The sequence below is a fragment of the Podarcis muralis genome, chromosome 12 (genome assembly GCF_964188315.1).
Source record: "Podarcis muralis chromosome 12, rPodMur119.hap1.1, whole genome shotgun sequence".
Taxonomy (NCBI): Eukaryota; Metazoa; Chordata; class Lepidosauria; order Squamata; family Lacertidae; genus Podarcis; species Podarcis muralis.
The window spans coordinates 60,461,632-60,476,037 of record NC_135666.1 but is presented as its reverse complement, the minus strand read 5'-3'; the positions used below and the strand labels follow the sequence as shown (position 1 = coordinate 60,476,037).

The window sequence follows — 14,406 nt, the reverse complement described above, 5'->3', positions numbered from 1 at the left end:
CTCACAGGCACACTTTGTGGGGATGCAGGAGAGGGCCTTCTCAGTGGTAGCTGCTCTCTATGGAACTCCCTCCCTGGAGAAGCCAGACTGGCTCCCTCCCTGCTGTCCTTCTGGCAACAGGTTCCAACAGGTTCCTTCTTGTTCCAACAGGATGTTGGGAACTGACTGCTTTTAATGAAAGGGCTGGTGCTGTGCAGTTTTTATTGTAATTAATTATATGGTTTTAATAGTGTGTGTGTGTTCTAATTCTTTCAGTGTTTAATTGCTTTTTAATTATTTTCCTCCTACATTTTTAGCTGTTTTTGTTTTTGTCTGTAAGCCACCTTGAGACTCTGTGCGTTCTGCCACTCTTCACGGTGTCCTGTTGCACCAGAAGCGGTTTAGTCATGCTGGCCACATGACGTGGAAAGCTATTTGTGGACAAATGCCGGCTCCCTTGGCCTGAAAGCGAGATGAGCGCCACAACCCTATAGTCGTCTTTGACTGGACTGAACCATCCAGGGGTCCTTTTACCTTTTTGTTTTTTACATTTTACAATAACATCCACCACCACCTTGGAGAGTTGCTGGCAGGCGGAGTAGACAGTGCTGGGCTATATTAACTAGTGATCTGATTCAGTGTAAGGCAACCTCTTATGTACACCAAGCAAATGAGGTATAAATGATAAGGGTATAAGACATTCCCCTGCTGGGAATGTATAAGTCATAACAGGCAGTAGTTCCTTTTCTCCTGAGTAGGCATATCAAAAGGCTGTTCCCCTTTGTACACCAACACCTATGTTTGCACCAAAGTACAGGCAAGCACATGCAGAGTGCTTCTGTGGAAAGTCAAGAGGATGGTTGGCCCCTTAGGCCAAGAAAACAGTGTACCAGGGAGCCTGTGTTCATTGCAGTTTCTGGGAAATTACCAGTCCCTAGCATATAATTTCTGTGTCAAATAAGATGCCATTTAATCTTATATATGTATCCTATTATTGGACTGGTAGTTGGTTCAACTAGGTGGAACTTTTAAGAAGTCTTGCACAGCTGTAAAGCAAAACTATTTCTATATGAATAAATGTTTAAAAGGGGTAAAGTTGTTCCCACTTGTCCTACAGGCACGCCTCTTATAAAATGCCTGCTATTCACCACCTGCTGAATAAAGTGCATCAATAAGGTATAGGAAGGGGGGGGCATTCCTGCTGGTGGGCTGGGAAACAGTTTCCATTGTGCTATCAAACTTTTGTTCCTAAATGGCTACATCTTTAGCTTGCCTTTTCTGAGGCCCATGGCTTGTCATCTTGATGACAACATGAGCTGGATTCCCCATAACTGCTGGAATCTCCTTTGTTTTGTGCAGTATCTCCAGATGTCATGGTTCTGTCTCAACAGAGAAGGGCCCCCACAGGGGCAAGTGTACTACTAGCTCTGTCTTCCTGTTGCTTTTATTTCCATGATGAATTGGAGGGCAAAGGTCTGAAGTGGGGAGGACTTCCTGTGTTCATAGATTCTCCTCACACATATTAGAACCCTGATTTTCCCCTTATAGGGTAAGTGGGCTGCCCATTGTGAAAAGCAAGAAAGGAAAATTAGGTGAGCCCAAGCCCAAGAATAAAGCACATTGAGGCCAAACTAGACCACAATCTGAAGCTAGAATACAAAAACTATGATGGTGTGACTTTGCGTAAACAAGGTAGAAGCCATTAATTCCAGGTCAAGGCTTGTATGTCTGGGAAAGTTCTATACCAGAGAAATTAATAAACTCAAAATTGGAGGGCGCTGTCAAAGTATCTTCATTTTTCTGATATTTGGCTTACACTCTTTGCATATTCATAAGAGAGTCACTGGAGTCTCAGCCCTCTTGTGTCTCATTTGACTTTTGGGAGAGACCTTCTCCTGGTTATAACCATTCAAATGCTTCAAAAGAACTTTGCTGACAAAGCCAACAGAGGCAGTTAAGCCTTGTTTTTACTTTATTGTGCACTACTTGTCATTTCACTGTTACAGGGTTTTTAGTAATTGAAAACAATAAAATCGTATTTTAAAAAGATAAAGAATGGAGGCAGAAGAAATAGCAACAAGAATAGGAAGGACAGAGATCAACCTTCGTTTTAATGTTACTAGGTAAGACCTGTATTATATTTAGAGTTCTGGATTGAACACATGAGGAAGCATTGTAGATAAGTGGGAAATGGTGCTCACATCATGAAGTCAGTGGAGCTAGTAATTGCAAACATTTGCTTATCTCTGACAGATATATTGATGACTATTCAAGTTCATGTAAGCTACTGACTTTATTTTACCAGAGGCTAGAGAGAATAACTTAATGGACACATTGTGAACAATGCAATGTCAAAGGGCAAAAGCATTTTGTGTGTGCATGGCTGTGATGAAAACTGAAATCACGCACGCAGAGTGTCAAGGTTACAGATGTGTGTAAATGGATATTCCCCATGGTTTCAACCTGTGTGTCTATGAATCCTGGGATTCCTTGGAGCCTTATAATAGTTTCATCAGTGAGATGTTTTCTAATAGCCTACAAGCTAGTACTCCCCTGAAAAGCACAGCCAGTGGGTAGCACTGTACATATTTTAACAGGACCCAATTCTCACAAGATGGCAGCATAGCGAAACAAGCCTAACTAGTACTCTGCATAAGCTAAGATCAGCCCTAGAATGAGCCCTGGAGTTTTAATTTTTCCCCTGCAACACAATGGATCAGACATAGGCAAACTCGGCCCTCCAGATGTTTTGGGACTACAACTCCCATCATCCCTAGCTAACAGGACCAGTGGTCAGGGATGATGGGAGTTGTAGTCCCAAAAACATTTGGAGGGCTGAGTTTGCCTATGCCTGCAATGGATTCTTAATCAGATGCATGTGAACTTGACAGAAAAAAATGTGTAGGAAGAGTTACTTGAAGAGAGGATGAGGTGGTTACCTTTGATAGGAGTTGTAGTCCTACAGTGCCTGCAAGGCATCATGTTTAGGGTTGCCATATGTCCTCTTTTTCATGGGTAGAGTCATCATAGCAATCCATAGGTAAATGTAGAAGTCGGCAAATGTGTCCTATTTTTTGGTCTTCAAATGTTGGCTATTCCTGCTGTAAATAACATCTACAACAATCTACATAGTTCTTCCCAGTTGAGTCTTTGGAGGCACTGCATACATATTGGGCAAAAAAAAATCTGTGGAACTGGCAAACATATATATGTGGAACTGACATTTTCTAAGTTTCTGATCCCTTGTTATTTCTTTGCTCTGAATATAAACTATCCCCAATACACAAAGTGCTATGAATCTCTCTCTCTCCAGTATGTAGCATATACCGTATACTGTGTGTGTGTATACAGTTGCAATTGAAATTATTCAACCCCCATTGCAAACCAGGTTTATTATCAAAATTTACAGCCTTCAGCTGTTTGCAATGAGCAAATCAAAGAAAAGCAAATCAAATAGCTCAACACAATGGATGCTTCAAGTGGTCTACTCAAATTGAGCTGAAATTGCAACTTATACTGGCTTCTCCAGTCTCACTATTATCCGACCCCTTCATGGCAAGCATAGTAAGGCAGCCTTTTGCTGCTATGACCTGCTGCAAACGAGATGCCTAGCCGGACAGCAGCTTCTGGCAGCGTGTTCCTGAAAACTCTTAACCCATTCCTCATGAGCAATGGCCTCCAGTTCAGTAATATTATTGGGTTTGCATGCTGCATCTGCCTTTTTCAAATCCCACCAGATATTTTTCATGGGGTTCAAGTCAGGTGACCCTGATGGCCACTGTAGAACCTTCCAGAACTACTTCAATCAAGTCTTGCTGGAATTTGAGGTATGCTTGGGATCATTGTGCTGTTGGAAGGTCCAATGACCCCAATCTTCAGCTTCCTCACAGATGGCGTGACGTTTCCTCCTAGGCTTTCCCGATACTTCAATGAATCCAGCCTGCCTCCCACATCACCGAGCCACCACCATTCTTCGCTGTAGGCCAGAGGTGCCCAAACCTTTTCAAAGAGTGCCAGATTTGATGAAGTGGAGTTTACCCCAGAGTTGTTGAGCTCTTTTAAGGATTTAACCCCAAAGTTGTTGGGTTTTTTCTTGGATTTGGCGTCCCAGAGACAGTTGGCTCACCACCGCGGGAAATAGGATCCTGGACTAGATAACACCTTTTGTCTGATCCAGATAATACCTTCTGTCCGTCTTATGAGTTAACGCAATCTTGAACATATAAGCTCATACTGTCTAGCTGGGAACTGTAATACTATTCTATGCTACAAAATTATATTGCACCAGCTGCCTCTCCTTACATGAATCAAAGGGCAAGGAACAAAGATCAACTCCTTAGTTAATTTTTTTATTATTATTAACATATATTTTACAGGAGAAACATTGTACTGGATCACATACCACTTTTCATTTCCTTCTATAGCATGCATAAAATTATTTATTTAACTCATGAGGTGTCCAAGGCGGTTAGCATGAAAACCCAAAACATAAAAGTTATAAAAATAAAATGTTTAATAATAATCAACACTATATAAAGCAGAGGAGGCACAAGCTGAAAAGCAACACCAAACTCTGAACTTATTAAAAATCAAGCAAATGTTTAAAGTGAAGATGGAATAATAATTATACTTGCTGTTATTGGAGATTATCTCCAAAACACTCGATTTTTTGCTGTATGCAGGGATGTAAAGGGGCAGCGGATAGATAAAAATTTTGGTAAATACTGAAGGATGTTAACTATAGATTAACTGAGGACAAAAAGCAGCAATAGGGGGTTATCCTGGACATATAAGGAGAGTGGGAAGCTGGTTTTGGAAAATTGTATTAAATAAAATTAAAGTGGTACCTCGGGTTAAGTACTTAATTCGTTCTGGAGGTCTGTTCTTAACCTGAAACTGTTCTTAACCTGAAGCACCACTTTAGCTAATGGGGTCTCCTGCTGCTGCCGCACCACCGCGGCACAATTTCTGTTCTCATCCTGAAGCAAAGTTCTTAACCCGAGGTACTATTTCTGGGTTAGCGGAGTCTGTAACCTGAAGCTTATGTAACCTGAAGCGTATGTAACCCAAGGTACCACTGTAGTTTGATTTTTCAAATTATTACAAATACTTACCAATCAAAATAATTGGCAAAAAATAAGAAAGAAAGAAAGAAAGAAAGAAAGAAAGAAAGAAAGAAAGAAAGAAAGAACAGGTCTTTTCTACAGTGGCTCCCTATTTGTGTATCTCCAGCAATACACACCTGGCAACTTCATCACATATCTTAAAAACTTTCCTCTTCTCACAGGCCTTTGGCTGATTAAGCAGTCTATGGCCTTTTAAACTGGGGCAGGGAGGCGGGCAGTATTGTTTTTGTTTGTTACATGTTATAGGGAGCGGATAGCCCTGTGTTGTTGCTGATCAGAAGGTCAGTGGTTCGAATCCCTGCAAAGGGGTGAGCTCCCATTGCTCTGTCCCAACTCCTAGCAGTTTGAAAGCATACCAGTGCAAGTAGATAAATACCGTAGGTACCACTGTGGTAGGAAGGTAAATGGCGTTTCCATGAGCTCTGACACTCGTCATGGGGTCCCATGACGAAGAGCAGTTTAGTCCTGCTGTCCACATGACCTTGAAAGCTGTCTGTGGACAAACACTGGCTCCCTCGGCCTGAAGCAAGAGGAGCAACGCACCTCATAGTTACCTTTGAGTGGATTTAACTGCCCTGGGGTCCTTTAACTTTACTATGTTATATATTTTTGTCTTTTTTATTGTAAACCGCCCTGTGATTACAATTCCTTGTTTAAAACATAATAGAGTCTGAAAAAATGTTGACAGCAATACTGGAAGTTCAAGATGACTAGCATGCTTTAATTTGGAAGGTGTTTTTTTTAAAACCTATTGCAATAAGCAATTCAGTAAAGAATTTTGGGGGGGGGGTAGATAGTCTATGTATTTTGCTGAAGTTCCTGGTGTTTATTTAGTACTATGAAACTATGTATCTTTTTATTAAGTATCTTGTTTTTAAGATTTCAATTTTTTGCTAATATAATACTTTGACCCGCCCACCCCACTTTTTCTCTATATAATCAGTAGCACTTCTCTTTGTACATTTGTTTTTTGACAACCTTTTCTGAAATCGGCTATGTAGCCATTCAAATATACAAAGAAAGGGTGCAGGACCTTAAATGTTGCAGGCTTGTTAAAATAATAATAATACCTTTATTGTCAATGTATAACCTGTGTACAATGAAATTAACCGAGCCCCCCCCCCCAAAAAAAACCCACTCAGTCTCATTGCACTCTGTGTGCTTGTCGCACAACACACCAACCCCGAAAGTCAGTTGCACTATATTATTTTCCATTCAGCAGCCTAACAGCCCACGGATAGAAACTGTTTTTAGCCTGTTGGTACGACTGATTCTCCTTCTATATCTCCTGCCCGAGGGTAGAAGATTAAAGAGGTGAATCGTCCCTGATAATTTTTCTCGCTCTCCTAAGGCATCGATCCCTTGCAATGTCATCTAGCGGGCTCAGGGGACAGCCCATGACATCATGTGCTGTGCTCACCACCCTCTGTAAAGACTTTCTGTCCGTGGCTGTCAAGCCAATGCACCCCACTGTGATATAATATGAGAGGATATAATATGAGAAGGAGGTCATCAACTGTGGTTTAACATTGTTCTTTCACAAGACCTTGAAGAAATGGAGTCTCTGTTGGGCCTTCCTAACCACCTGAGTTATATTGTTTTTCCAAGTGAGGTCTTCACTAAGGTAAACTCCCAAGGAATTTAAAGGAAGAGACTCTCTCCACATAACAGCCCCCCCCCCAATATACAACAGGGCTAGTTCCCTTCACTTCCTCTGAAAATCCAACACCGTCTCCTTTGTCTTGCTAATATTTAGGTGCAAGTTATTCTCTATGTAGATACTTTTTCAACCTCCCCCCTGTACGCTGATTCATCTCCACCTGTAATTAGACCCATTATGGTAGTATCATCATCTGCAAACTGAATAATTGCAGTAGATGGATCAGATGAAATGCAGTCAGATGTATACAACTGAGTACAGGTAGGGACTCAGCACACATCCCTGTGGGGTGCCAGTGCTGAGCTTCAGGGAGGTAGATGTAACAGGCCCAATCCTCACTGTTTGTGGGGTTATTAACTCTTTAGGTTATTCTAGTGCTGCAAATCTCTCATGCCTGTCAGGGGCTGGTCTGGGGCTTAATGTTGCAAATGGATTGGTAACAGGTTTTTTAAAATATTTACGTAATTTTTCATGGAAAGGCAAAATCTGTCTTCAAATGAGAAAAGATACTGGCTGGTATTTTCATACAATTGATGCCATGTGGACTTTGCAACAAAAGGGGGGGAGGCATGTATGAGGAGTACCCATCCTAGAATAAATACTAGTATTGAAGCACCTACAATTATTAGACCACTCTTACTGATTTGCAGCCAGTGCTGCAATAGCATCAAGGAATGCTTATATCTAAAGCTGGAGCCCCAGCCTAGTTGAGTGTTTTATTTTGTAGGATATTTAGCTTGCTACACTAGCCCTGAATGTCAGACTAACAGCCCTGCAATATGTCCTGTTTTGAGTTATTTATTTCCTATCATATGTGTTCATTTGATAATGATGTAGTAAATGAATGCTTTAAATTCTTTTTGAGTGAAGACTTTGCAAAAGGATTGATATATAGATTTTATTTGACTGGAGACTGAACACTGATATACTAATAAGCATGAATCCAATAACATTGTAACTTCTTTGGAAGTCCTAATTTGGAAATACATTCAACTTAGCTTGCTCAATTACATTCTTTAATATTGGCTAAATAGTCAGGAAAAGCCATTGCTATGATTCTTGCAACATGGGACTTTAGTCTATGTTGAGTTGTATTAGAGATTCAATCCCAATTACTTGGTTTCCTCTAGGACAGTGTTTCCCAACCTTGGGCCTCCAGCTGTTTTTGGACTACAACTCCCATCATCCCTAGCTAGCAAGACCAGTGGTCAGGGATGATGGGAATTGTAGTTCAAAAACAGCTGGAGGCCCAAGGTTGGGAAACACTGCTCTAGGAGCCTGTGGCTTGGTCTGTGGCTCATGTTCACTGTTGGTGGTCTTGCTGTAAAAGCACATTCTTTGTGGAAACAGATTGCTGACTGCCGACTTTCAGTTTTTTCTTGTGCTGAAGGCAGGTTTGTTTTGAGGGCTGATACAGATCCCTTTGAAGCAAAAAGGGGAAAAAATAGTCTTTTTTTCCCTTTTGTATTTACTTTAATATACATTTGATTGACTCCTTGCTGATACTGTCAGTAAGACTCTCTGTATACAGTTGAAATCAAAATTATTCAATCCCCATTGCAAATGTTTATTATCAATATTTACAGACTTGTTATTTATTATTATTTGAATTTATATACCACCATAGACGTGGGTGGCGCTGTGGGTTAAACCACAGAGCCTAGGACTTGCCGATCATAAGGTCGACGGTTCGAATCCCCGCAACGGGGTGAGCTCCCGTTGCTCGGTCCCTGCTCCTGCCAACCTAGCAGTTCGAAAGCACATCAAAGTGCAAGTAGATAAATAGGTGCCGCTCTGGCGGGAAGGTAAACGGTGTTTCCATGTGCTGCTCTGGTTCGCCAGAAGCGGCTTGGTCATGCCGGCCACATGACCCGGAAGCTGTATGCCGGCTCCCTCGGCCAATAAAGTGAGATGAGCGCCGCAACCCCAGAGTTGGTCATGACTGGACCTAATGGTCAGGGGTCCCTTTACCTTTATCTATATACCCACAGGTCTCAGCGGTTTACAATGAGCAAATCAAGCAAAATCAATTGAAATGCCTCAATATTTCAAGTGGTTTCACCCAAATTCAGCTGACAATGCAACTTATACTGGCTTCTCCGGTCTATTATCCAACCCCCTGAATAGAATCCCTCACAACAGCACAAATACAACAGGTGTTGTCTCGAGAACACCTGTTGCAAGTAATCAAGGGCTTCATTAGTTGCACCAGGTGTGCTTGAGCTGGAACACATGAAATAGCTGAACTGACTAGGGGTTTGCTGAGTGTCAAATTTGGTTACATGTTAGAAATATGGCTAAGTCAAGAGAATGGTCCAAGGTAAGAGAAGAGGTCATTGCCCTTCACAAACAAGGAGCAGGATACAAGAAGATAGTGAAGGCACTGGATGTTCCTAGAGACACTGTTGGAAGCATAGTTCACAAGTACAAAGTTAAAAGAACAGTGATTACACTACCTGAATGGGGCAGAAAAAGGAAGCTATCTGCATGTCAGGGACTGGGCAGAGGAGGAATGGTGGAGACCACCTCCCCAACCTGACCTTCCAGAGAAGAGGAAGACAGTTTAGAATTACAGCAGGGGTTTGGGTTGAGGGAGGTCACAGCTCAGAGGCAGAGGAAGGGAAAAGTTGGGAAATAATGGGAGAGGAGGAGGAAGAGGAAGTACCAGGGTGGCGACAGCTGACGGACACAGTGTCTTCAGAAAGCACTCCAGTCCCCCCGCCAAGCCTTGAAAGTGGGAGAGCAAAGATCTCAAAGACAGAGGGCACTTGTCAGCACCCGTAGAAAGGATAACAAATGAGGAAGTGGGAGAAACAGGGGTGGAGATTCACTTAGGACAATGCCATTATCCAAGAAGCCTCTCTCTGTAAATACTGTGGATGGTAAGAACATTCCTTGTCTTTGTATGTTCCAGGGCAACCAGCCAGGGGAGTTGCTGGCAGCAGCCTGACACTTGAGGCAGAAACCTGATTTCAGAGAAGACAGGCTGGGAAAACCCCTCAAGTGGCTCCAAAAGAGCTGCAGCAAGACTTGGTGGCAGCAGACACTGAGGTTTCAGTGAGCACAGTAAGGTGCATACTAAATGCAGAAGGTTTCCATGCAAGAACTCCTAGATGTACTGACCCCAAAGTACAAGAAAAGTTGGCTCCAATATGCTCAAATAAATAAGCCACAGAAGTTTGGGATTCTGTTCTGTGGAGCAATGATACAAAATTGGAATTTTTTGGTCTCATGGATCAGCACTATGTCTGCATGAAGAAGAATGAAGCATATGCTGAAGAGAACACTCCACCTACAGTGAAGCATGGTGGTGGCTCGGTGATGCTCTGGGGCTGCTTTGCATCCTCTGGTACTGGAAACTTGCAGCATGAGGAAGGCAGGCAGGATTCATTGAAGAATCGGAAAAGCCTAGGAGGAAACATCACACCATCTGTGAGAAAGCTGAAGACTGGAGTCACTGGACCTTCCAACAGGACAATGACCCCAAGCATACCTCAAATACCACCAAGACTTGATTAAAGTAGTTCTGGAAGGTTCTACAGTGGCCAATGATAATACAGTCGTACCTTGGAAGTCAAATGGAATACGTTCTGGAAGTCCATTTGACTTCCAAAATGTTCGGAAACAAAAGTGCGGCTTCTGACTGGCTGCAGGAAGCTCCCGCAGCCAATTGGAAGCCCTGTTGGACGTTTGGCTTCCAAAAATAATTTCAATTTCAACTCTGTGTGTGTAACTATATAATAATAACTACTTTCATATAATTTGTCTACCTTTAAAATCCATTTAAATTAAAGCTATCTAGCTAAAGCTGGCTGGGTGCACATTGCCAGCTTGAGACACAGATGGGTTGTTCTTTTTCTCAGGTTGGATCAATTTTGTGGCACCAGGTTGAAACAGATGAGGTTCTGCTGGCGTCATATTTCAATGTGTGTGCTGTATAAGTCCACCAAAGAACAAATATTGTTTGCTAACAAGAGGCTTCAAAAGCCTTGATGAACTGCACGATAGCCTTGTGTGCGTCACTCTAGAGACCCCGTGCCCCTAGTTTTGCAACAATTCCATGAATCCTTGACCTGTGCTGCTGAAGACCCTAATAAATCTGTTATGATTGGCCTGAGCAGACTAAAGAAAGAAAGAAAGAGTTATGTCCATGCAGTGCTGCTCCCTTTCACTGTACATTTTGGAGGTGTTTTATTGTGGAAGACAAATTGCATTTTCCTGATGGAAGGACAACAATTTCTATGGATAATTGTCTTAGACTTGCAACAGAGAAAAATTAAGAATGTCACCCAGTCTAGTTACATATCTATCCTAGAAAGAAGACTGCTGTTGAAATGAAATGCTTCCCCTTGGAATAATAATGAATATTGCAAATAAAATCACTTTAAACCAGCATGTTTAGGTGTAACAAGGAGATGAAATCTATTGGATGATTGGAAGCATCTCTTGGACAAGATTTATAGCTTGGAAGTTACATGGTTAGTCACTCTTTAGAATGGATTCAGATTGCCATTTACCAAATGGTAGCTTACTGTGATGTGCAAGTAGCCACTTGGTAGACCAGGATATCTCTATTTATTCTGCCCAGCAGTAAGGTGTGATAAAGTCATTTCCTGGATCTACTCTTAGTCTTCCCATTTCGTATTTGACATTTGGAAATATCATTATTTCCATTTGCTATATAGTTGCTATATACACTTTAAGAAGAACTAATTGTGCCCTTACAAATGCAACAGCTTGCCATTATAGCCCCAATCAAAATAAATGTAGTTATGATTAACCCAGGACCCATGGTTTTCAACTGGATTCAGTCACAATGTATTTTGTTGCATTCCTGAAGAAAATGAAATATAGATTCTCTCAAAAGAGGTCTTTTCCATTTCTGTAGATTACAGTGGGGATTTTAATTCACAGATTTCAGGATTGTGCGGCTGTTATATATTAGCCATTCAGTATACACTAATTTTATTGAAACACAAAAATGATCTGGTTTTCATTTATGTATGTTTTGGTAATTTTTGTTCTGGTATCATTTCAACTATGCACAATCAACAAAACAACAGCTCACACTCATAAATCATTTTCAACATTATCTGACTTCTTTGGGCAGGCACAGAGTAGGTTCAGCATAAGGCATAACTAATTAAAAATATATCTAGTTTAAAAATATTAAATTCAGTTTTTGAACTTATAAGGTGGCCATATGCATCCCCTTAAAGGTTAAATATCACCTTTTTGGGAGGAGGATATTTAAACTGGGGACATGGTGCAGATTCAAAATATAAATGCACACACACTGGCACAATTTTCTGTTTTATTTGGAGACTCTGAAACTGCTTTGAAATAACAATAAAAAAAAGAAAAGTAAGTGATCCCACCAAAATGGCCTCTCGGTCTTAGTCAAATTTGCCTATTTGGGAAAATTCATTTGATCAACAGTTTCCAAACAGGTCCACCCTGCTCAGGCCATTTCAGTGAGTACACACAGGAACTCAAATGCTAGAAAAGAACATATTCTTCCAGTCAGGACCAAACTGTTCATTACATTGCTCAAGAGTTTTAAATCACATGCTTAGGACTGGGCATGTTGCTTTCTTAACTGGGAGATTTTTCAGCAGGAAAATGGCACAAAAAGAAGGAGTTAATTCTTCTCTCATCATACAGCAGTCCTGGTCCAGATTAAGGTACCCTGCAACTACTTTTTGTTAATAAGGAGACATGCCCAATCCTAAGCAAGTGTTTAAACATCCTCCTAATGTAACATAATTTGGCCCCCGTTCTAGCTGTTCAAGCACACAAAGTGAGAATCTCAGACAGACAAATAACTGGACATACCATGAGCAATGGGGCAGACTATTGGTTTGAATAGAGCTGATAATGGTGTGAGATGTGAGCAGGGAAGTCCTGGATCAAATGTCACCTCAGCTGTGAACACATCTGGTGTAGGCACACAGTTCTCTCTGAACCTCAGACCCACCCCACAAAAGAGGGGAAATAAGACATGACCCCTCCCCTTGACAAGGTGGTTGGGGATAAGAAAGTGCTCAGAAGCACTCTATAAATGCTACATATCACTGTGTGACTTCTGTGGAAAGAGCCCACATCTCATCACTCCAATTGAGATTGTCCCAAGCATATTAGCATTGGGGGGTGGGGGTGGGTGGGATCTTTTTCTTTTGCCTTCTCAAGCTCCAGCCATCTGCTCTCTCAACTATTGCTCAATACTTAAACTGCCAGAACCATTCTGAATAGTTGTCATTCTGGCCAATATCACTCTAGGAGGCTGTGTGTTGCAATAATTCCTATTCCCACCTAATGACTGAAAAACAAACATCTTACCCCTTCACTGAGTGTGCTGCTTTGAACAGGGTGGCGCTCCTACTGTATCTCCCCATCCCAGGCAGAGTCCAAAACATTGAGAGCCTCTTCACCGGAAGCAAAGTTTAAAAGTTCAGTATGGAGGTCTGAGAGGCTGTAAATGAAGTGGGTAAGAACACTGCTGGCTCCTCATTGCGTACCCTCAAACTGGATGATCAGAAGGAAACCTTTCTGATTCCCCCTGTGATCTTTCCGAGTGCTTCATGCAGCCGTGTGTCTCTCTCCCCTGTGTAGGAAAAAGGAAGCAAAGAGAATGTGGCTGGCTCAGGAGATCTATGCAGAAGCACACGAGGAGCCGGCATTGTCCACACTCCCTTAAATGAACATAGCAAGTTAACATTTAACGTTAACTCAAATTCTAAGGAACTAGTCAGTCATAAATCTTTGGGATGATTTATCTTTTCCAGGCTTTGCTCGTTGTAGCCACTGTTGGCACACATAATGCAAACACTAAATCAGTCATTTTAATTGACTCCTTATAGGAGTGGAATAAAAAGACAGAAAACAGGTTTAAAGAGAATTGAAATTGGTTTCAGAAAGGTTTTGCTTCTCATCCATTGTTCTTTTGTTACTCAGGTCAAAAAAGTTTTTGAAAAAGAATAAAAACAAGTAAAGCCTGTTTACTAAAGGTACAGTATATGGAACAAATGGCCAGACTGTGAGTAGCAAATCCTTTTAAACTGCATTAAAAAATTCTGTGTAAGAAACTGAGAATGATTCCAGACAGTCACTATTTTGGGGTGAGATCCAATCACATCCTGGCAAATGCAGGTCACACAATTAATGCTGATTCAGTGCTCTTGTGCAACAAACTTGCTCCCCCCTCCCGACCTTTTGTGATAAGGAAACTGATGAGGAAATATACTAGAAAGCATAGGAGAGCAATTAAATATTCCAAGACAGTCTCAAACCAACAATGAAGGAATTTTAAGTTTACAGAGAAAGTCCATGATGCAGCAAAGCAGATGTATTTATTTTTATCCCTATAAAAAAAATGTAAGGCACCCAAATATAAACAAAACATGTTAAATTGTCTGTGGGTACCATGCATAAGAAATGGAAACAATGCCATTTTAAAAGTGATAAAACATTAGCTTTGATAGTAGGAAAAGCAAGTGCTCTGTCATAAAATGATCTGTCACTTTAGAAGGCAATTACTAGACATACAATATTACTTATAGCTGTTTCTTCATTGATTTCTTCTCCGTTGTTCATGTAGACTATATGCGTATCTCATAGTGCATGGAGGATTTAAGTACCTCA

The 14,406-nt window shown here is 41.3% G+C and overlaps 1 long non-coding RNA gene across 1 annotated transcript; it reads right to left on the bottom strand.

Annotated features, from left to right (window-relative positions):
- Positions 1-8,039: 8,039 nt before the first annotated feature.
- On the bottom strand, positions 8,040-14,406 carry LOC144324965 (uncharacterized). The gene is made up of 3 exons (XR_013390278.1): positions 13,105-14,406; positions 10,062-10,173; positions 8,040-8,186 (listed from the first exon to the last, which is right to left on the bottom strand). It is a non-coding gene; the product is annotated as an uncharacterized LOC144324965 (long non-coding RNA).